We start from the raw sequence: 22,086 nt of genomic DNA on the forward strand, positions 1-22,086 counted from the left end.
AAAGTGCTTCTCACTTCAGGCAAAAAGAAACCTACACTGGTCAAGCGAGAAATATTATGAGGGAAGGAAATATTCATTGGTTAAACGGTGAGTTTCGGAGGACATTGAAGGAAGAGAGTGTGAAGGGGTGGAGCTTTGACCTACACAGCTAAAAGCATCACCATCAATGGTGGGATAAGGTAAAAGAGCAATTTGATATGAAGTCAGAATTCTCAGAGGATTGTAGGGGTGGTGGAGGCTACAAATGTAGAGGGGGGGTTAGGGCCACGAAGCGCATTGAAAACGAAAATGTGAATTTTAAATTTGAGGTGTTTGGAATGCTGGGAGCCATGTTAAATCAGTGAGCACAAGAGTGCTGGAATGGGCGATGGAATTCAGATAGCAGTTTTGGATGAAGTTTATGATTGGAAGGCTGGCCAATAGCAACATTTGAATACAATAAACAGGATACATTATAGATGAGTTTAATTTGGTTTTAGATCCAATCGACAGTCTGCTTTGAGTTAGCTGTTGTCCGTCAGCATTGGTGTACAATTCCACAATTGGCGCCAATGTCATGTGAGTATCATCAGGACTTACTCTGTTGGTCAGTATCTCGTGAGCTGCACTCCATGCCAAACCCAAGTGGATGCTGTGAAAGATAACAGGCTCAACCGTGATGCTCTCCATAGTAGAAAAGCCTGGACTCATAGATAAAGAACAACCTGGCCTGGGGGTTACCAGACTTGTGGAACCGTACATAAGTTAGCAACTACAAGAGAAAAATGAGAGGGAGCAAAAGTACAGCAATGAATTGGATGGAGATTGGGAGACTGGATTTGGGTTAGATTTACTGAGGATTTACAACAGAGTATGTAAAACTTATAATTAGACCAGCAAAGCTACAAAACTACAAGTGTGAGCCCTGGCCCCTAGGACTAGTAAAACAAGCAGCCTAGCAGAGATATATAGGCAACAAACAGATCACCAAGGACTGATTGTTTAGTTCCAAAAAATAGCATGACAGTAATCACTGGGGGGTCAGGCAAACATTTATAGACATCCAGCAGCTAATATATGTTGTAGTGTCAGTGGCTATATGCATATTTCCTGAATAAGTAACATATGTTGCCTGTATGAATGGTGTATCCAGGCAGGCATGCTGTTATACAAATTGCGTGTACCTCCGAGATAAATGGCATGATCTGCTGCATGGCTCTGTACAAATGGGGTGTGTTGCGCATCTCCTGTATGACAGTCTCCATCTGTCTAAACACTACCTGGAGTGTGCCTCCAATACTAATGATATAAGCCTCCATTCTTCCGCTTTGCGATCTGTGTACTGAGACAGTCAGCCGCTCACACCACTCGCTGCCCTTGAAACATCTTCCACAAAGCTGTATTTGCACGATGGGCCATTGTGGACATTCTTTAAAAGGTGCTGAAAGAATTAAATATATATAGACCATTGGCATTTGTACAGCTAATATCAGGGATGGGGGGTGGCAAATATAAAACTTTTAACAACCTGAACACATTGAGGTCTCCAACTGTGCTCATACTGCACAGCCCTCTGATATAAGGATGCATAATACTCTGATCCGAGTATAATGTGATAGTCGTTGAAGAGAGAGAAAAAAAACCCCCAGGGGCCCACAACTTCATTCATTCAAGCCGAGGAAGATATGCAGCAACATCCACTGAGCTGTTAAAGCTGATCGCAAAACCCCAGCTGAGCAAATTTGGTGTCTGCGGGGTGTCTGCACTGTAAGTCCATTCTTTTTAATTAGTCTCTTAGGCCTGGTTGGTGGTGTTTTCTCCGCCGCCCCTACCCCCCACCCACCCGGCCATCATCCCCAACCCACCCCACCCCAGGCTGGCTGATTAATTTGTAGCTAACTAACACAGGGGTGAGAAAATCTTTCCCGGCCAACCTGTTTCCCGTGGGTCAGCTGCCAGCATTTTTTATGTTGTCGAAAAATCTTCTCCCTCATGTGACACTGTCAGCTGTTTCTGGGAGGCAAGCGCGGAGCAAAAACAGTTTAATTTAAAGAGCAGATGGGTTGGGTCAGGCCAGGGCTCGTCCGTCCCCCGTGGCGATGTGTTCGGAGCTCTTGATAAAGCGAGCAATGTAAAGCCAGGATTATTAGCAGCGGAGATATGGTTGTCAAGAGGCGTTGTCAGGGCACAATGGATAAATGCAAAGCACAAATTCGTACAGGATTTTATTTTTGTTGCAGCACAGTTGCTTACAAGGGATTTAAAGCTCAAATTAAACTGGGAGCTTATTGGTGTGCTAAATGGTTACTTTGTGTTAAAATGTTAGCTCGCTTAGAATAGTGCTCTTTGACTCTCTAGACTTTTTGTCTCAAGTCAGAGTTAAATCATTACTTCGGAATGATTCTTGTCACTGTAAGCATCCCTTGTCTTTGGGAGTTTGTCAAATTTTGCTGCAATACATGTGATTGCTGTCAATTCAATGGGCCGTGACAGTAAAACTGTTTATGGAAATACCAATCCTGTTAATGAGGCCGTTTCTAAAAACAAACATTTCCCTCTTTCTCAGTTGCCTCCTCTATTGCCCTGAGGGCAGTGATTTGGCCTTGACTGTGAGTTTGACTCAGTAATCTAACTTTCACCTCTCGGTTAATGGGTTGTGGGGTTCAAAGCCCTGTCTTCGTTCTTGAGCACATGATCTACTCTGGCACATCAATACAGGGCCGCTTTGTTAGGGCCTATCAGTAAAACGTTAAAATAATTCCTTTTCAGGTGGATGTTGTCATGATATTCAAACACACACATCATGATAGACACACCAACAGACAAATCAGAACACACAACACCACAACCAATGACAGAAAGATATAAAAGCACACACACGACCCCCGGTGGTCAGTATTAGCTGCAGAGGAGGACCAGGACAGATCTACTACACGACACACTCAGGGAGACAGCACGTGCAGAGTATCCAGAACGAACTGTATTATAAGAGTTAAAATAAAATAGAGTTGTACCACATACAACTGTGTTGGCTCATCTGTGCACCAGAGCACCCAACACCACATGGTACAGGAGTGGATCGATACCTGCCGGCATACCTCAGTGTACACAGACAACCAGCAGTGCCCAGGCAAAATGATAGAGCTCCCGGTTCCGCAGCCGCTCCAGTGCTACGGCGATCTCCGCGAAAACTGGCGGCGATTCCGGCAATGGTTCGAATTGTTCCTGGTGGCAGCTGAACTCCAAGACCTGGATGATAGCGAAAAAATTGAATTTCTCCTCACCATCGCCGGTGCAAGGGCAAGAGAAATATTCACAAGGTTCAGGTTCTTCAGGAGGCAGCAAAGGTACGATTACCAGGCAGTCCTGGACAAATTCTCCAAGTACTGTGAAGAAAACGCAATCCAATCGGCAAGTAAAGGTAAGAAAAGCTGCAGTACTCACCTCGTGGCTGGGATCCCGGAGCCCGAATTCCCAGAGGCCGAAATCCCGGGCCTGAGAGAGGGCTGGGTCGAGGTTGGTGGCCATCTTGCTAAAGGTATCACGCTAGCACAGTTGCGCGAGCAGTGCGCAGAACCGGAAGTTTTGTTTGCGCATGCGCGAGATGCTGCGCATGCGCAGTCAAGAAAACGGCCATCGGTAAAGGAACAGCGATCTGAGCATGCGCAGTCGCTTCCTACGTGCTACATACCGAGCGTCAGGATGTCAGAGGCCCCAGACTGCACCAATTTAAAGGGGAAATGTCCCAAATCCAATTTAAAAGGGAAACGTCCCAAATCAAAAAAACAAAAATCTGTTAAAGCTGTAAAACAACCTTCCCTCACCTGGAATGACAGCACATTGCCGCAAATTGACCCAGGAGATGAATTTGACCTCCGAAGAACCCTCCGACAAGCAGTTACCTACGCACAAGCCGATGATTCCGACCTCGAATACTTCGATGACGATCTTTACAGTGTTTCCGGACCTCGCGAGCCCAATGATAGCTCCGTGGTCCTATACGACTATGACTCGGGCGAACCTTTCGTGTTGCACATTGGCGGCCCCCACATTGAATCCGACGCAGATGCGGATTCATTTTTCGGATTTGAGGATCTTCAATCCAGCAGATATGACGTTCCAACTTATCAGTACCGGATGATGCTGCAGCCTGACATTAACAGACAGGGAGCGGTGCAAGCACACGGAGAGCGCCCTGCTGCCACACAGAGCGTGGTCCACGTCCCGCTCAACGTTCCCGACTCTATGAAAGAAGACATGCAAGACTCCAGAGTGCAGTCCTCGCATGAACCAGAAGTGACTCCAGTGTCACAAGCTTCCACAGCAAGCTCGTGGACAGACTCCACAATTGCAGAAATGCAAGACTCCAGAGCGCAGTCCTTGCACGGACAAGAAGTGACTCCAGTGTCACAAGCCTCCACAGAGAGCTCGTGGACAGCCTCCACGATAGAAGCAACGCAAGACTCCAGAGCGCAGTCCTTGCACGAACAAGAAGTGACTCCAGTGTCACAAGCCTCCACAGAGAGCTCGTGGACAGCCTCCACGATAGAAGCAACGCAAGACTCCAGAGCGCAGTCCTTGCACGAACAAGAAGTGACTCCAGTGTCACAAGCCTCCACAGAGAGCTCGTGGACAGCCTCCACGATAGAAGCAACGCAAGACTCCAATGTGCAGTCCTTGCAGGAACAAGACCATGAGGGTCTAGCAACCTCTCCTGACCAACCAGCGGCAGACGATGCAAGTCTGCCATGCTCACGTGAACAGCAAGAAGGCTATAACAGCCTACCATGCTCCACTACACAGCAGCATGACCATGACGGTCTCTCATGCTACAATGAAGGGCACAGCGCTGAAGACTGTTCAAGCCCAACTGAAGACAAGCCAAAGGAATCGCCTCGTCCAAGCCCGAAGAAAAAAGGTTTATGCGCTGACCTTCAGGATCATTATAGCCGAACAGAGATTAATAATGCTGCACGGCCACAGAAGGATGCTGAGGATTTGCTAACGAAATTAATTGAATGTTTAACTTGCAAGGAGCAGACTGAGAATTGCCAGTGTTTTTAGTACGGATCGAAAAAATGGACAAGACATTGATCCTCAGGTAATGGAAATAACACAACCTGAATCATATCTACAGCAGGGACAAATGTCTCCCTTCAACACAACGCCGCAAAATCCCAACTTCGGAGACCAGCAGTTAGTCAGTAATGACTCTTCAAACCTTGAGGGGAACATTAATTGCATTGAACCTATACACACTCCACTGATTATTGAGCAGAACATTGGAGCAAGAATCCTGAGGACACCGACATCGAGTAGCCAGATAACGAATTTAAAACCCACAGCAGTTTCAAGTGAACCAAGTGTGCTTTCCACTAATGGTGAAGATGCAGATAAGGTCGACCCGATTATCCATTGTACCACACTAACCCCAGTGATTAAGCAGTTATGTATGGGGAGTATAATGTGGGCAATTGAGAACAGTAAAAGAGAGACTGTGACCATGCCAGTCCCAGCAAAATCAGACCCAGAGACCATGAAGGCATGTACATTAGACAAAGATACATATGAGGTACCTGAGAAGAAAAGTGAAACGGAATGTTCTTTGGAAAATAGTACAATGTCGATAGAAACATTGGATCCTATATTCGAGACCATACATATGGGAGAATTTGGGGGTAATAAACAAGGTTCTGCAATGTCTGGGGGAAGATTTAAAATTCCAAAGAAGAAAAGCCCAAATGAAGGACAACGGCAAGACAATGACAGTCCACCGACATGGTGTGCACCACCAGATGAAAACTCTGACAATTTACCCAACCCTAGTGAACAGCAAGCTGCTAATGAGGATCTATCCACGGGATGTGAGACGAGTGACGACAGCATCCCACTTCCCATGCAAAAGGTGCAAGGTGACAGAACTCGCCTAGTGCTTACCGAGGCACTCGACGATCACGGTGGGACCACTGACGACTGCGGTGGCGGCGCACCGCTTCCACCCTCGATGGCTCGACCCTCTCCACTGGTTGGTGCATTCCTGCATGTTCCGACTCCAGAAGTGCAGCTTCAGGGAATCTCGGCTGCCTCCAGTGAACCTGTTGGGACTCCGGACGGGGGGCATCGACGGAAGGCAGACCGGACTCCAGATGGGGAGCAGCCAAGCGCCGACTCTGATTTGCGCACGCCAGACCTTGCTCCGGACGGGCGGTGTCGCGGCCTCGGTGATGGCACGCTCAGGGTGACGGCGGATGCCACGGCGACAGGGAATGGATCGCGTGGCAGTCCCACTGGGTCGGCAGTGGCAACCAGCACCGGCGGTCCAAGATGGACACACCAATTCGCGCCATCGCCAGACGTTGATGCGAGCAACAATTCTCTCTCCAAGGCGACATGCTTCGACGTTTCTCTGCGGAGTCGCCCTTCCGGCACAGCAGGTGGCCGGAACCAGCGTGCACGGTCTCGGCCAACTTCCACATCTGGCACAGTCATCGCCTTGCATGATATTAGTGATGGTGCTACTTCGATGGCAACGACCCATCGGCTACAAGATGCCGTCCACCACAAACATAAAAAGAAAAAGACTCCACCTTGTTCCTGGCATGCAGGGCGGATGGATTGGTGCGTCGGCGCCATCAGCGAGCTTTGCGCCGCCTTCCACGCTCGCAACTGAACCGTACGCACACGCCGGATCCTCCACTGGTTCCCAAGGATGACTTCGTGGAGATGCCACGGATCATGCCCCTTCCATCGCCACCAGAACCAAACCACAGCCAAGGCACCACTAACAAAGATGTTGAATGTTATATTTGCACGAATGAAAAAACCAAGCACTGCACGAAGTACAACAAATGGTAAAGTAGAGACTTCGGCAACAGCATCACCTCCAACAGTCCAAGGTGAACCAATGTGACCCCAAATCGCCACAGCTGAACCGGCTTGAGGACCAGCCCATTCTTGAGGCGGTCACCCATTAGACTGGACTTATAACGCTGTTCATACGTTCAAAAAGTCAAACACTTCTGTATTATAACCTGTTGTTGTTTATTGTTCCAGATATCGTCTGACCAGACCAATGTTCAAGTTTTTTTTTCTCTCGCATCCAAGTTTTGTTATGGTACAACCTTGTTAGTGTAACGCACCCGACATCGCCCCATGTAAATAGTTACGTCATATACACACGCTGTACACAACACACACACACACTCTTAGATGCACTCACGACACAATTATATTTATAACCACGTAGGCACATATCTTTGTAAAAAGGGGGGATGTCATGATATTCAAACACACACATCATGATAGACACACCAACAGACAAATCAGAACACACAACACCACAACCAATGACAGAAAGATATAAAAGCACACACACGACCCCCGGTGGTCAGTATTAGCTGCAGAGGAGAACCAGGACACATTGGTTACCAAACACACTCAGGGAGACAGCACGTGCAGAGTATCCAGAACGAACTGTATTATAAGAGTTAAAATAAAATAGAGTTGTACCACATACAACTGTGTTGGCTCATCTGTGCACCAGAGCACCCAACACCACAGATGTAAAAGATCCCAAGCCACAATTCGAAGAAAAGGTGGGTTCTCCTGGTGTATTCGCCAAAGCTACTTGGTTGTGTAAGGTGCCATATAAATGCAAATCCCTTTATTGTTGTCTCTGCGTCCTTGCAAATTCATAAGTGTCAGGGAATGGAATATTGGCCTTCAATTCAAAGGGAATGGGGTTAAAAATAAGGATGTTTTGCTAAAACTACACAAGGTACTGATGAGACCGTATTTGGAGTATTGTGCACAGTTTTGGTCCCCTTATTTGAGGAAAGATGTCATGGCATTGGAGGCAGTTCAGAGGAGGTTCACTGGATTGATTCCAGAGATGAGGGGTTTATCGTATGAGGAGATATTGAACAGTTTAGGCCTATACTCTGGAGCTTAGAAGGATGAGGAGAGATTAAATTGAGGTATATATGACGATAAAAGGTATGGATAAAGTAGACATGGAGCGGTGCTTCCTTTTGTGGGGCATTCCAGAACGAGAGGTCATAGTCTCAGGATAAGAGGTAGCAAATTTAAAACTGAGAACTACGGGTGGGATTCTCTCATCCCGGGGCCGGGCCAGAGAATCGCCGGGACCAGTGCGAATCGCCCCATGCCACCCTGACGCCAGTCCGCCAATTCTCCGGAGAGCAGAGAATCGCGGTCGGCACGGTGCCGGTTGGGGGCCGCTCTACGGGGCCCTCCCGGCGATTCTTGGCCCGGGATGGGCCGAGCAGCCATGCTAAAAAAGCCGTGTCCTGCCGGCGCCGTCCACACCTGCTCTTACCCGGCGGGACCTTGGTATGGATGCATCTGGGGGCGGCTTGGTGCGGGGGTAGGGTGGTCCAACCCCAGGGGAGGGGCCTCCGCTGTGGCCTGGACTGCGATCGGGGCCTACCGATTGGCGGGCCGGTCTCTCGGGCTGGGTGCCTCTTTTGTTCCATGCCGGCCCCTGTAGCCCTATGCCATGTTGCGTTGGGGCCGGTGCGGAGAAGGGAGCCACTGCGCATGCGAAGACCCGCGGCGCTCATCTGACGCCGGGGATCGGCAGCTGGAGCGGTGTGGGTCGCTCCAGTGCCGTGCTGGCCCCCTGTAGGAGTCAGAATTTCTGCTCCTGAGGCCATGTTGACGCCGTTGAGAAATGCAATGGCATTTATGACGGCGTCAACACTTAGCCTCAGGATCAGAGAATCCTGCCTCAGGATCAGAGAATCCTGCCCTACATCTCCCAAAGTGTCATGAATCTGTGGAATCTGCTACCCCAGAGTGAGGTGGATGCTGGGACAGTGAGTAAAGTTAAAGAGGAGTTAGACAGATTATTAATTAGTAATGGGGCGAAGGGTTATGGAGAATGGCAGGATGGTGGGGATGAGGCCAGGATGAGATCATCCATGATCGTATTGAATGATGGAGCAGACTCGAAAAGCTAAATTGCCTACTCCTGCTCCTAGTTCTGGGGCGGGATTCTCCGTTGTCCAATGCCGATATCGTAATCAGCGATCAGGCGGAGAATCCTTGTTTATGACCGAATCGGGGTAAGTGCCTGTTTTCGGATGCTCCGCCCCTCCAAAGCGGCGCTATCGATGAGTACGGTGTACGCCGTTGGGATGGCCTAAAGACATTACCTGAAGGACCTGCTCCCGATGGGCCGAGTTCCTGATAGTGCAGGTGACGTATGCTCTCAATTTTCAGGAGGTCCAGCGCCGCCGCAGTTGGGGGAAGCTGTGCTGCTGGCCAGGAGTGGGCTTCGGCGAGGGCTGGGGTGACTGGTAGGGGGTGGCCCGGGGGTGGTGAGGGGTGTCCAGGGGGACACTATCTGGCAGGTCAGGTCCACACGTGGCTGGCGTCATGTTGTATGGCGCAACTGCTGCAGGTTGTTGCTTGCACGGCCACAGACCCGGTAATTCTCCAGCTGTTTACATCAGGAAGGCCGTGCATTTTATGTGGAGCGGCTGCTAGCCCCTCACCAGTTGGAGCATCGGTGTGGAGGCGGCACCAATTTTATTTTCATAAAACCAGACCCATCCTCTGGACATTGCGTGAAAATCGGAGAATCAATGTTGTAAGAAAGAACAATTCTGTCTAATTCCACCTTCCAGCTCTTGGTCTGTAGCCATGTAGATAACAACACCTCAAGAAAGGCAGCACAGTGGCGTGAGGTTAGCACTGCTGCCTCACGGCGCCGAGATCCCAGATTTGATCCCTGCCCTGGGTAACTGTCCGTGTGGAGTTTGCACATTCTCCCTATGTACCAAAGATGTACGGGTTAGGTGGATTGGCCACACTAAATTGCGCCTTAATTGGGAAAAAATGAATTGGGCACTCTAAATTTATATTCAAAAAAACAACACCTCAAGGACAAATCTGGTATTCTAGATTAATAAGGGGATCAGGGGTTATGGGGAGAACGCAGAAGAATGGGGATGAGGAATATATCAGCCATGATCGAATGGCGGTGCAGACTCAATGTGCCGAATGACCTAATTCTGCTCCTATTGTCATGTTCTGTAGACTGGCTGAAGTGAATGATGAACTAGAGAGCTTGTGGTTTAAAATAATTTATTGTAACACAACTGCGTGGTAAGATAACTCGGATGAACAAACTAACAAACAACTAACTCTAAACAACTCGTGTGGAACTACTCCAAATATGTCTATCTCCCAGCACAATCAACTCCCAACTCCCAGATCACATGGTGACGTGATGGGTTCACAATGGCACCTAGTGGTCGGAGGTTGTGCATAATAATATGTACAAACTTACATTTTGCATGTCATCACACCTGTATATTATGGTCTTTTGGATTCTCAGGGGGCTTGACAGGGTAGATGCTGAGAGGAGAGTCTTGGACCAGAGGGCATAATCTCAGAGTATGAAGTCGCCCATTTAAGTCCGAGATGAGGAAGAATTTATTTTCTCAGAGGGAAGTGAATCTGTGGAATTCTTTACTGCAGAGAGCTGTAGAGGTTGGATTGTTAAGTATGTTCAAGGCTGAGATAGACAGATTTTTCATCAGTAAGGGGATCAAGGGTTTCGGGGATAATGTGGGAAAGTGGAGTTGAGGATTATATCAGATCAGTCATGGTCTCATTGAATGGCAGAGCAGACTCGATGGACCAAATGGTCTACTTCTACTTCGAGGTTTTATGGTTTTATCATGTTTCCCTACAAAACTATACTGATTGCACTTCAGATGCAATTTGCTGTCTCTGGGACATATGCTGAGGCTCTGAAAGGTGTTACATAAATTATTTATTTGTGGTACAGTTGCTCAATTAATTTTATCCTTCTGGTATCTTGCTTTAATGGCCTCACTTGCAGCGTAAACCGAGACACTGAGATTTTGCAGGTGGTTCAACCGAAAGAGAGGCATAAGCCAAGTCAAATTCAATCCTCAACCAACCCCCATCCATGGCTACCCTGCTAACGCTGCCAGCGAGAACGGAGAATTTGGTGCTCAGCCAAAACTCCATCCACTGCAGCGGGAATGAAGAATCCCGCCACCGAGAACGGATGGAGAATCCCGCCCCATGTTTACATTCTAGCTAGTGTCCCAGCCATGAACCTGAGGTGACCTTTCTTTCAATACCTCAGGAGATTTTGAGGTCAGATTCAAGCCATCACCACATGAGGTCAACAAGCTCAGTACTGATAAGAAGTTGAACCAGCTGAGACTCCCCTCAGCAATCAGTACCATATCAGCCAATAATGCATTTACCCCCTGGGTCATGCTGGGGCTTTTATTCATTGTTATTTCTGAGGCAGGAAAAGAAAGTTAATGGAATTGGTTTTGCAGCAGGAAGTCAGAGGGACATCAGAGGTTGTGGTCCATGTTATTATTATGACTATTTTTGAGAGGCCCTCGGGTTTTGTTCTCCCTCAGCGGTGCCCACACCTCCCAGTGGGATGCCAGTCATCCAGTCCTGTGGGCTCTTCCATTGGGTCTTCTGCTCACCATTCTTAATTGGGCAGCAAAGGCAGAGGCAGCCTATTTATTGGCTACCTCCCGTGCGATCACGCCATAGGGTAAACTGCTGGCTTGAGTGGGGCTGCAAATGGCTCCGACACACGTGAAAACTTCTGAAGTGGAAAAGATGCTGCCCTTTTTTAACTCTTGAAAGTTAGAAACAATCTTTTGTTCTCCATAATAAATCTTTGAGGATGCAGAATATTTTATGAATAAATAAATGCGGCTGAACCAGCACAGTACTTGCTAACACTTAGCACTGTTCACAGTAACTTTGTCAGCAGTTTTGTGTGTAATGTTCACTTTGTTGTACTGTATTATCTTCTCTTTAAAGTTTGCAATGCCTCACACATACTCTGTAATTAATCTCTGCTCATGTGGAAATAATCCTTAACTTTACTTCTGTTCCCTGGGCCTTATGTTTTAAATATATTTTTTAAGTTTTCAGATAGAGATTTCAGTATAGCACGCAGCTGACCCCGGTACACTATGGCTTGGCAGGGGATCGAGGAGGCAACAGCAGACGTCAGAAACTCTCACATTGTGTTCTTAACAATCTCAGAATAGCGGAGCAGGCATCGTCTCTGAGGCAGCTTTTATCTGTTATCTGTAAGTGATGGAAGTAGTGGGACTCTGGACACAACTTTAAATAATCATTGGTGATTTTCTTGATCATTGGAAACATTCCAATTAATTTTTTCCAATTAATCCACCTAGCCTGCACATCTTTGGGTTGTGGGGCGAAACTCATGCAAACACGGGGAGAATATGCAAATTCCACACGGTCAGTGACCCAGAGTCAGGATCGAACTTGGGACCTCGGCGCTGTGAGGCAGCAGGGCTAACCCACTGCGCCGCCGTGCTGCCTGAAACATTCCCATAATGACTTAAAAAGAAGAGATGGAGCATTGCAAGGCCCATTGGGTAAGGCCATTCACATTTTCGGGACTAGGCATTAAAATGGGTTAGAAAAGTCTAAAAAGTTGACGTTAACCCTGCTCATCAGGAAGAAATTTTAATTTAGAACTGACCTAGCCACTTACCCATTGAAGTCCTGCAGTCTTCTCGTAGGCTCCCATTTTAACCTGCCCCTCTGAACAAGGAAGAGGGACACCTACCTGTTACTGGCAGGACCCTGATTTAAGTATCAAGCTCCAATGACATCTTGGGGGCCCACTGCTATTTTAACCAGAGGCCTGTCCATGGGCATCTATTGTGGCTTTGGAGCCAACCCATTGGGGAGATAAACCGGGAGGAATAAAGGCTTTCCTCTTTCTGACCTTCCTTCTGGGGCAGGAGTTCTTCTCAGGGCCCAACAAGAGAAATTCAGATCTACCCCCTCACCCATCCACCTTCCCTACCTGTGAGGCAATCCAGTAAAATCCATGGTAGCCACTTCCCTGGAAGCCAGGGACCATTCTAACAGCAGGATTGCTACTGCCCGGCATTCCACTACTGCCGGCTGGCTAGCCACTACTTGCCACTGGTTTTGAATGGGAGATGATGCAGTTGGGTCCGTTGAGTTAAATCCTCATGGACTTCATGTTGCATTGGCCCCCACCCACAAGCTGCTGCCGCAAGTTAAAATCAAACTTTAGGATTCACAATCTAAACCTGCTAAGACAATGTTTCCTTTCTCTTTCTGCCTTGAGACATCCCAGTGAAATGTGTGTGGAGCATCCCAGTCCAACCGTTTGTGGCTATGTGTCCAGAAAACAAAACTGGCCATAAATCAGCTAAATTGAGCATTGCTGGAAAAAAGAGGCACTTCGAAGTTTATTGTCTCGCACTCATCAGAACATATCGTAAGAATGCTCGTACAAGGGGAAAACAGCAATTTATACAGCATAAGAGAGTGCAGTAACAAAGTCACAAATGAGGGTTTCAGCATTAGATGGACTGATGCCAGTGAGGAGATAGGCCATGTTATTCTCAAAGCAGGTGGTCTTTGTGCTGGTGACGATAAAGGGTTAGGAGCTCAGCTCAAAGCTCAGCTCAGATGCCAAGGTTATGACTTGTCTGGTTCCCTCAGAGACATTGGTAGGGAAGGGTTCAGTTAGAGGAACATGAACTTAATCAGCAAATAAAAGATAAAAATATCTGAAGTGCTGAAAGAGTTTAAAGTTATATCTGTTCAAAAATCTAATTCCAGATATAGAACAGTTATCATAATATAATATGCTCTTCATGATAAAAACAAAATGTGTGCACTGACATTTGGCTGAAGTCTTGGTTCTTCCACCCTGTAATTGTCTTCAAACTACGCCCAGGCATTTTCGTTCCTATTGGTTTCTAGAAGTATGGTTTAAACAAAGGACACACAACAAGCAGAGGGATGCATATGTTTATCCACTGAGTGAGCTAAGGTCACTTGCAGGTCAATCAAAACATCATTCCAGTGTGGTAGAATTATACACTTTCCATCAAATGTGGTATGTGACTAACAGACTAATAACTGTGGAATGATTCAGCAGGCAATGGGTTGGCTTAACCCTTGCTGTGCTGTACAGAAATTACACTATCCTCCCTTCTCCAATGTTCTCACCACTTCTGAAACTATTGTTTCTTGGATATTGTTCCGACAGACATTTGCTGACCTCAGGCATCTCATCCAATTGGTTCTTTTTCTGAGTGCACCTGAAGCTAACGATCATGGATGACTGGAGGTGGGGGAGATGGCATCAGGACAGAAACTGACTGTCTCAACCCAACACAGAAGCTCGCTTTCCAACTTAACATGCTGGAAAGCAATCAAGAGCACAAACTCTGGTGGACATTATTTCTCCCTTCTTTAAATTCAGGTAAATTCCAGTGCTCTGCACCTAACTTTGGATGGGAGCAATTAACTCAAAACAGTCTTGGAATTGAATTGAGACCTTCCTGGTCTGAATGGCTGAATGCCAATAATGATGGTTTAGCACAGGGCTAAAGAGCTGGCTTTTAAAGCAGACCAAGGCAGGCCAGCAGTATGGTTCAATTCCCGAACCAACCTCCCCTAACAGGCGCCGGAATGTGGCGACTGGGGGCTTTTCGCAGTAACTTCATTTGAAGCCTACTTGTGACAATAAGCGATTTTCATTTCATTTCATAATGCATTTACTCAATGATGCCCATTGATAGACGTCATGCCCATCTCTTCAAGAGTTACAGTAAGGTGGCAGAAATTGGCATTCTATCAGTTAGGTGGTAATCAAAATGATGTCACGTCTGTGCTCATTACAAAGTGCAGAAGAATGGATTGGGCAACTCTTCATCTCACAGTGCTGGAGTTGAGTTTGGCTGTTCCCCAAGTACTGTTCATGAGCGTCACATAAATGGTTGAATTATCCAAGAGCCTATTTAGTTCACAGTGAATGAACCTTGCATCTCCAATATTGTTCCTGAAATTCGACAGGGTTCTTGAAATTTGCCAAGTTCCAATAGTGTTTGGAATGAGGAGTGAAGGTGATGGGAGCATGAAGATTGTGTATTTCTCAAGATCAGTGAATTGATATTCTACCAATTAACTATTACCACCAACAGAGTTCAGCTTCCCAGATTCAAATAGTGTTTTTTTAGCAATTTGTGTGCCTCTCCAATTGGTCTAATTTAGGTCTTCTGACTTAGAAAGTTGCAGCAGGTTACAACAACAGCCAAAGAAGGTGATTCCAGGTGTATGTGGTACTGATGGGGCAGAATTATGTCTTGAGATTTCCTGCTGAAACAACAGGACCTGTAGCAATGGAAACCAGTTGGAATCTCCAGCAACCATTGCTGTGTGGCTCTTTATCTGAGTCACATTAGCATCCACTCTAGGGTTTCTTGGACAATCAGAGAGGACAGGAGGATAATGTATCGAATCTGTCAAAAAAAATAATTCTAATTGAAAGAACTCCAGTATGGGTCAGAAAGGTTCAACTGGACATGGATTCCTAAGATTGCAGAAACTGCAGGAATGGAGAGGAGATCTAGAAAGGTGTTTCCATTCCTTTCTCGTCGCACAATCCATTTCTAACACTCCTAACTTGCTGCTTTTTCTCCTTGCAGGATAGGTGATTCCACAACCCCAGGGATCAGGCCCCAGTTGCAGGCTCCTTGATGGTCAATGGCAATGTGTGCCCACCTGATCCATTAGGATGGATGTCTAGTTCTAAGAGACTGCAGAGGTCAACAACGACCTGCCACGAAAATCTGGAGACCCCTGAGGTGCTAGTGCTCACACATGTTGAAAGAGCTGATCCTCTGCCTGTAGGCTCCATGTTGGGAGCCTTGCATCTTTGACGCTGATTCTCTGTGCCTATCCCCCCTGTGGCTGAGGAGGAGGCTTCTGTTACTGCTGCAGGTATTGTTCCTGAAGCTCCTGTGGCCTTTGGTTTTGATGTTGCTGCTCCTCACGTATCTCACCAGAGGTGCAAAGTACAGTGGCCTAATCAGCTCCCATGCCGCCGTGAAGGCTGAGAGAAGGGAAAAATAATTCAATACGAGTAAAATGCTGGTGAAAATGATCTCCAACAAGTTGCCAATCACTTGTCAAATGCTGAAAACGCTCTGAGGAGTATTGTGAGCAGCAGCTTCTATCCAGGCCATGGCTTCAGCTCTTCAGTTTCCATGCTCAAAGACTTGCCAACCTGTCAGTTTCACAGAAGAAGCTCTTTCACTGCACACTCACCCTGCCAAGTGGCTGACAGCTCGAAAGCCAGAATGCTTGCTTCGAACAGCAGTTCATTGGCTATTTGCACATTATAAGTACTGACTGAACACTCCAAGTGGTTTCCTGCTCACTTGCAAACCCGACCAGAAACTCAGGCGTGGGGGAAATGAAGTCGGAATTCAGACCCGCCATCTCTTATTGGGAATTGAACTCCGTGCACACTTGCGAACTTGCCTCCACTTAACAGTTAAGATTCTGCCCATGATATCTGTCTGTCAGCATATCCATTCTGAAATGATAATAATGGAGATACTGTTGTTCACTCATTATTCAGCTTTTCCTCACTATTGGTACAGGGGAGTTTGTTGAGCTGGACAGGACCTAATTCCCAATGTCCAGCTCGATCTGTCTCAGCTTGCCAATAATAATAATAATCTTTATTGTCACAAGTAGGCTTACATTAACACTGCAATGAAGTTACTGTGAAAATCCCAATGGCGCCACATTCCAGCGCCTGAGGGAGAATTCAGAATATCCAAATCACCTAACAAGCAGGTCTTTCGGGACATGTGGGAGGAAACCGGAGCACCCGTAGGAAACCCACGCAGACACGGGGAGAACATGCAGACTCCGCACAGACGGTGACCCAAACCGGGAACCGAACCTGAGTCCCTGGCGCTGTGAAGCAACAGTGCTAACCACTGTGCTACCTGAAAGTTGAGGCTTGAGGTAACAAAGGGATGGATAAGGGCTTCAGGGGCGGTGCTTGGCACAGTGGTTAGCACTGGGACTCCGGCGCTGAGGACCCGGGTTCGAATCCCGGCCCTGGGTCACTGTCCGTGGGGTTTGCTCATTCTCCCCGTGTCGGCGTGGGTTTCACCCCCACAACCCAAAGGTGGATTGGCCACGCTAAATTGCCTCTTAATTGGAAACAAAAATAATTGGGTTCTCTAAATTTATTTTTTTAAATGGATAAGGGCTTCAGCAGATGAGCCGAGACAAGGGCAAAGTTGAGCAACGTTACGGAAGAGTAAATAGGCAGTCTTATAGGTGGCACAAATATGAGTTCAGAACTCACCTCAGGATTAAATGTGACTCCAAGGTTGTAAACGGACAGATTTTAATGTCAAACTATTGCCAGGAGAGGGGTGGAGTCAGTAGCTAGGAAGTTTTGAAGGGGACCAAAAAGAATGGCTTCAGTTTTCCCCAATTGTTTTGATTTAAAGAATGAACATATTGCAATCAGTCATTTAGATCTACAATTCCATATCCAGTACGGGATGTCAGATAGGCAATTGTTAGACATTGTTGGATTAAAAAATATATATATTTTGAGTACCCAATTCCTTTTTTCCAATTAAGGGGCAATTTAGCGTGGCCAATCCACCCACCCTACACATCTTTGGGTTGTGGAGGCGAAACCCACGCAAACACGGGGAGAATGTGCAAACTCCACACAGACAGTGACCCAGAGCCGGGATCGAACCTGGGACCTCGGCGCCATGAGGCAGCAGTACTGTCCACTGCGCCACCGTGCTGCCCCCCATTGTTAGATTTTTGAGGTGTCTGTTCAGTATGGGTAGGTATCTAATAATTGCATAATGGCATACATTCTGTCTACATGTGTAGGTGGTGACTCATATTTTTAAGAATTACCTCTTATTCCACTGGAGTTGCACCACGGTCCCAGGCTAATGTATCCCAGATATTAACATCAATTCATTAACAAATACTCCTTTGCTCTAAAATTAGCTGTAAAGGATATTGCTTCATCTCTCAAATTTGCTTCCTCATTCCAGTTTTCTTCCCTCTTTGCCTTAACAGTGGTTGAAACAGGTTCAATAGAGACTTTCCAGAGTGAGCTGAATGTGTCCTGAAAATAAAGGTTTGCAAGACAATGCAGAAAGAGCAAGAGTGTGAGACTAATTGAGAAACCCCTTTAATTCAATGATTAAGGCATGATTATGGTAAAATGAGCACTCCTTCATGACTTAGAGGCAGCAGGTTAGCACTGCTGCCTCACAGAGCCAGGGACCCGGGTTCAATTCCAGTCTTGGGTAATTGTCTGTGTGTAGTTTGCACTTTCTCCCTTTGCCTGCGCGGGTTTCCTCCGGAATCTCCAGTTTCCTTCCGCAGTCCAAAGACGGGCAGGTTAGGTGAATTGGCCAGGCTAAAAATGTCCATTTGTAGGTGGGGTTAGAGGGTTTCAGGGAATGGGTGGAGGAGTGGGTCTAGGTAGGGTGATCTTGCAGACGGTCAGTGTAGATCCAATGGACCGAATGGTCTCCTTCTGCAAATTATTGACCTGATTAGGAGGTTGGTCAAGCTGCAGAAGACAAAGTTGGGATAGTGCACTCAAGTTGGAAGAAAATACGACACAACGTTCTTTTTGTTTCATGGGATGTGGGCATGCTGGCAAGGTCAACATTTGTTGTCCATCCCTAATTGCCCTCGAACCAAGTGGCTTGCCACACCATTTCCACGGGCTGTTGAGTCAACTGGATTGCTGTGAGTCTGGAGTCACATGTAGGCCAGGCCAGGTAAGGACGGCAGATTACTTTCCCTAAAGGGAATTAGTGGACCAAACGGATCTTTATGACAATCGACAATGCTTTTGTAGTCAGCATTGCTGAGGTTAGCTTTTCAATTCCAGACAATGAATTGAATTTAAATTCCATTGTCCCATGGTGGGATTTGAATCCATGCCACCAGATCATTAGCCTGGACCTCTGGATTACTGGTCCAGTGACAATACCACTACGCTCCATTTTCCACCCCCCCGGGAAACAGGGCAGTAAAGTAGCACAGTGGTTAGCACTGCTGCCTCATGGCGCTGAGGACCCGGGTTCGAATCCGACCCCGGGTCACTGTCCATGTGGAGTTTGCACATTCTCCCCATGTCTGCGTAGGTCTCAAGCCCAGTATCCAAAGATGTGCAGGAGGTGGATTGGCCATGCTAAATTGCCCCTTAATTGGAAAAAAAGAATTGGGCACTCTAAATTTATTTTTTAAAACTTACATAATAACATAATGAAGAGCCAAATATCCAAGTTTGCAGATATAGAAAGATTGGTTCAGACAAGAGCATCAAATTACAAAGCGACATTGATAAATTAGGCATATGGGCAAAAGTGTGACACGTAAATTCCAACACATTTAAGTGCAAGGTCATCCATTTTGGGCCAATAAAGGATAGATCCAAAGATTATTTCAACAGTGAAAAGGTAGGAATAGTGGAGGTCTGCAGAGCTTTGGGGATCAATGTACACAGATCATTAAAGTAACCTTAGAAAGGATTTCTTGTCCTTTTGAGATAGTGCAGCTGCATTCACCAGATGTTACCAGGGCTCCAGGGGTTAGATTATAATGAGATTACAGGAAGTAGGCTAGTATCCCATTGCAATATGAAAGATTAAGAGGTCATTTGATTGAGGCTTTTTGGATTTTGGAAGCAATTGATTGGGCAAATAAAGAGAACCTTTTTTTCTCCAAGTAGTTTGGTCTGGGACAATGGGGCATAACCTTCAAATCAGAGCAATTTTGAACATCTCACCCAAATCTCCCCTCAGCTTCCTCTGTTCCAAGGAGAACAATCCCAGCCTATCCAATCTTCCCTCAGTTTTCCTGTCCTGGCAACATTCTCATATATCACCTCTGTACCCTTTCCAGTACAATTACATCCTTTCTGGAATGACATAGCCAGAACTGCACACAATACTCAAGTTGCAGTCTAAGTAATTGTGATAATTCTCACAAGGACCACAGGGGAATTGCTAATTGATCTCCCCGTGGGCTTCATCGAATAAAAATTCCCGTGGTGAACTGGCGAAGGCCCGTCTCGATAGGGCTCGTTAGCGGGACCCATAACTGTAGCCCCCAGACCTGGACTGGCAGTTCCCGATGGTCCCAGGCTGGGACGTTTGTTTTGTGTACCATGGTAGCGACTTTATTTTCAGTTTAAAAGAAACCAGTTTGACCTTTTACTCCGTGCCTCCTGGAATTAGTACACTCATGATTTATACAGTTCCAGTATAACCTCCCTACTCTTATATTATACACCTCAGCTAATAAAGGAAAGGATTCTTTATGTCTTCTTCGCCACCTTATTGACCTGTCCTGCTACCTTCAGGGATCTGTGGACATTCAATCCAATGGCCCTCACTTCCTCTATACTCCTCTGGATTCTCCCTTTTATTATGTGATTCTTTGCCTTGTTTTTACCTCCCCAAATGCATCACCTCACACTCCTCCACATTGAATTCCGTTTTCCACTACTGATTAATGTGGAAAAAGAGTGTGTGTGTGTGTGTGTGCAGGGGTCATTTAATTCTACTCAGCTCCAATCCCCATAATGCCTGATGCATGAAAGCAACAGCTGGTTTAGTCATACGGATTGGGAGGTTGAAGGCTTGATTTCTGGCCTACATGTTGAGTTAACCAGTCTCAGCTGTGCCATCAGCAAAACAAAGGACTTGGATTTAAGTAATGCCTTTCATCATTTGAGGATGGCTGAAAGTGCTTTAGAACCAATTCAGTATTTTGGAAGTGTAATCAAATTATAATGCCGAAAACAAAGCAGTCAATTTGTACACACAACAAACTCCCATAAACAGCAATGTGATAATGACCACAACAACGACTTTTTTAGTTGTAATAGTGTGCCACTTTAAGGGCACAAGTTCCTGAAGTGTCATGTGTCATAATATGCACCCATGCACATCATGAGGTAAAAACAGGCAGTGACAGACACCCAGGTTAGCCAATCAACATACAGGACAGAACACAATCAATCATCAGACAGAACACCAGAGGGGGGCTTCCAACTATAAAACACACGAGACATCAGCACTCCGCCTCTTTCCACTGGTGACAACTGTAGTGACAGTCAAGGTGTATATATCAGTCAGCACTTTCTACACGTGGATCAGAGCTAGCCTGGTCTAGTAAGCTAGAGCTAGTACACTTAGAGCAGTCGAGTGTCAACCCACAGCCAGCTGTGTGCATTGTTACAGAAGTTCAATAAATCGTATTGAACCAACGCCTACGTTTGGTGTATGCTTTACAGTTCATCTACATCCTGTTGCAGTACGTGTTACCCCAGGGTGAATAATACATCATGTGACCTGATCAGCCAATGGGGCTGAAGCATGCAAACCCTGGGAGCAAAGCATGCTTTTCCCAGTCAGGTAGGAGTTTGGCATCTTGGAACATGGTAGCCTTTTATTTCACTCTGTATATAGTGATTACTTTAATAAACCATTCATTCGTTAATCAACTTGGTGGTCGCCTGTCTGTCAGGATAGTACATCAGTAATGGTGAGTTAGGGATGAACCTTGGGGAGAATTCTCCGCTGGCAGGACTTTCCATTCTGTCGGTAGCACACCCCCATCTGCGGGTTTCCCAGCAGCGTAGGGTGTCCACAGTGGGTAATCTCATTGGCCAGCGGCAGGAACAGAGAATGTCCCCGCTGGCGACAGCACACAGTCAAGAAACACGCGGCTGAGGGACCAGAGAATCCAGGAAGAGCTCCCTTGTTCTTCTTTGAAATAATGCTATGGGCCGGTTGACGTCTACCTGAGGGGGCAGACTAGGGCCGGGATTCTCCAATCCCGCGGCCAAGTTCTGACGCCAGCATGAAAAGCGGCGCGAACCACTCCGGCGTCAACAGTCCTCGATTATGAAATGAAAATGAAATGAAAATCGCTTATTGTTACAAGTAGGCTTCAATGAAGTTACTGTGAAAAGCCCCTAGTCACCACATTCCGGAGCCTGTTCGGGAAGGCTGCTATGGGAATTGAACCGTGCTGCTGGCCTGGTTGGTCTGCTTTCAAAGCCAGCGATTTAGCCCAGTGTGCTAAACCAGATTATCAGGTATTCACCCCTTCCTAGGAGGCTAGGTCGGTGCCGGCGTGGTCTCCGCTGTTCCATCCGGCCGGCGCGAGTCCGCACATGCGCGC

The 22,086-nt window shown here is 46.8% G+C and overlaps 1 long non-coding RNA gene across 1 annotated transcript; it reads left to right on the plus strand.

The window, feature by feature from the left end:
- The first annotated feature begins 1,388 nt into the window (after window positions 1–1,388).
- On the plus strand, window positions 1,389–21,374 carry LOC140398403 (uncharacterized). Its single transcript, XR_011937476.1, has 3 exons — window positions 1,389–1,746; window positions 14,084–14,299; window positions 15,525–21,374. It is a non-coding gene; the product is annotated as an uncharacterized lncRNA (long non-coding RNA).
- The last annotated feature ends 712 nt before the right edge of the window (window positions 21,375–22,086 follow it).

Source organism: Scyliorhinus torazame, chromosome 21, assembly GCF_047496885.1.
Source record: "Scyliorhinus torazame isolate Kashiwa2021f chromosome 21, sScyTor2.1, whole genome shotgun sequence".
NCBI classification, from domain to species: domain Eukaryota; kingdom Metazoa; phylum Chordata; class Chondrichthyes; order Carcharhiniformes; family Scyliorhinidae; genus Scyliorhinus; species Scyliorhinus torazame.